Source organism: Cyprinodon variegatus, unplaced genomic scaffold (assembly GCF_000732505.1).
Source record: "Cyprinodon variegatus isolate N-32 unplaced genomic scaffold, C_variegatus-1.0 Scaffold1399, whole genome shotgun sequence".
NCBI lineage: Eukaryota > Metazoa > Chordata > Actinopteri > Cyprinodontiformes > Cyprinodontidae > Cyprinodon > Cyprinodon variegatus.
This window is the reverse complement of record NW_015151852.1, coordinates 158,423-160,734: the sequence shown is the minus strand read 5'-3', so window position 1 is coordinate 160,734 and position 2,312 is coordinate 158,423. Positions and strand designations below refer to the sequence as shown.

The following is a 2,312-nucleotide window of genomic DNA, read 5'->3' as shown; positions in this document are numbered from 1 at the left end:
TGGTCAGGATCGCTTATTCTGATTGGTCACCATTGTTTATTCCAATTGGTCAGCATGGCTTATTCCAATTGGTCAGCATGGCTTATTCCAATTGGTCAGCATGGCTTATTCTGATTGGTTCGGATGAATCAAAAAAGATTTTCTTTCATTGTAAAGATTTTCCATTAAACTGACGTCTTTTATTAAGATGTTAATTATCATTGTTCCCATTGTTTAATATCAGCTTTTATCTTTCAGCCCAGAATCCCATGAAGAAAACAACCAATAACAATAAATATAGACCCCCCTCCTCCTCCTCCTGGTCCTCCTCCTCCTCCTCAGTGTGCGCTTTAAAACAGTGGCGGATTTCTCCTCCAGCAGGCAGAGCAGAGAGGAAGCAGCCTCCCTCATCTTCTCCTCCCTGGGCAGCCTGACCAGAACCTCCTCCTCTTCACCCCCGGTAGGTTCCTGCAGCCTCCTGTCTGTCTGTCTGTCTGTCTGTCTGTGGGGAACACCGCAGAGGTTCGCGCTGCGTGGCCGTGATTTCTCCTCGTGTCTGCGCTTCCCTTCAGAAGCTGTGTCCACGCGTGGAAAGCTGCGGGTTTTCCTATGAAGGAGCGAAAGGTTGGAAAGTTTGGATGCAGTTCAGCTGATAGGAACATGGACATCATTTTGTTAAGATGCAGGAAGATTTCTGATGTAATAAATCATTCAATAAAAGCAATGAAGCGTTAAAATACCTTCTAATGTTTTATAAAAGATTATTTTTGCTATTTGGAGGATAGATTCTCCTGATCAGCGCCGTTTTTAAGAGATTCAAACTTATAAACTATTCGCACCCTTTTACCTGAAGTATGGTATTTTTATGATCATTTATTTTCATTTTCTAACTGCTTTGGATGATTAATGGATTGTTAATCTAATCAAATGAATTTTTCAAACGTTGATAAACTAGTTCTAATAGTTCTGACCTTATCTGATAGGATGGAGAGTAGAAAAATATAAAATAGATCAATGAAAGACGGAGAACAACATCTGATCACCATATTTCTGTGACAGAAACCTGAAGCTGGGATTAATTGATAACCTGCAGACTGGGATTACCAGGATGGAACATTAATCTGTGAAAATTACAGCAATAATCCCAAAAGAAAAATAACTAAACTAAACTCATCAGCAGCAACAGAAACAACAACAACAACAATAATAATAATAATAATAATAATAATAATAATAAAAGCCAATCTGTTTCAGATGAGAGATGTTTTAAACTCTGATTCAGGTAAAAGGCTCACCTCTTTCCTTTACAAGATGAAACATTTTCTGAGAAAGTTCTCAGTCTGTCCATATATATATATATATATATATATATATATAAATATATTTTATTGATAGTTACCTTCATATGAAAGGTTATATGAAAGGTTTTGGTGGTAATAAAAAAAAAAAATCTAAAGCTCCTATAATAATAAGGGGTCTTAGAGATGTTTAATCCAGGTTTGTCAGATTTCTGCATAATAAACAAAGAGGAAAATGAAATCAGAGTTTGGATCCAAATCTGCTTTCTGACAGCAGCCGAGCGAAACCCTCAGAAACGGATCCAAAGACGCTGCAGGACTCCAACACACACCTTATTTTCTCTCATTCCAGAAACAGTTCAGATGAAAACAATTAAAGATGATGCATCAGATAAAATGATCAGAAGATGAATCCTAATTGAGCGACATCTTTGCTAAATGTAATGAAAAGGATCAGATATACAGTGATTAGATGTATAAACGCTGGCTAAGGGATGCAGATGAAGTCACACATTCAGTTCACAGCGCAGCCGTTATCTTCTCAGACGCAGACGGATCTGCACAGCAAACAGAAACAGGATGGAGTCCTGCATCGTTATACGCATTAATATGAGAGCCGCTCAGGAGAAGAATTCCTTTAAAAATGTGATGCAGAGGAGGATGAAGAGCAGCAGAAAGAAGCCTTGTTTATTATCCGCGTTTATTTAACAGGTCAGGTAGCCAGGTCTCAGTGGCTAACAGGTCAGCTAGCCAGGTCTCAGTTGCTAACAGGTCAGCTAGCCAGGTCTCAGTGGCTAACAGGTCAGGTAGCCAGGTCTCAGTGGCTAACAGGTCAGCTAGCCAGGTCTCAGTGGCTAACAGGTCAGCTAGCCAGGTCTCAGTTGCTAACAGGTCAGCTAGCCAGGTCTCAGTGGCTAACAGGTCAGGAAGCCAGGTCTCAGTTGCTAACAGGTCAGCAAGCAGGGTCTCAGTGGCTAACAGGTCAGCTAGCCAGGTCTCAGTGGCTAGCAGGTCAGGTAGCCAGGTCTCAGTTGC

At 40.5% G+C, this 2,312-nt stretch overlaps 1 protein-coding gene across 1 annotated transcript in view; it reads left to right on the top strand.

Annotated features, from left to right (window-relative positions):
- Window positions 1-307: 307 nt before the first annotated feature.
- LOC107103222 (metallophosphoesterase domain-containing protein 1-like) overlaps window positions 308-2,312 on the top strand; it is a 62,769-nt gene continuing 60,764 nt past the window's right edge. The window contains exon 1 of the mRNA XM_015402797.1: window positions 308-439. The gene's annotated coding sequence lies outside the window, so the exon portion shown is untranslated. The remainder of the gene's footprint in view (window positions 440-2,312) is intronic.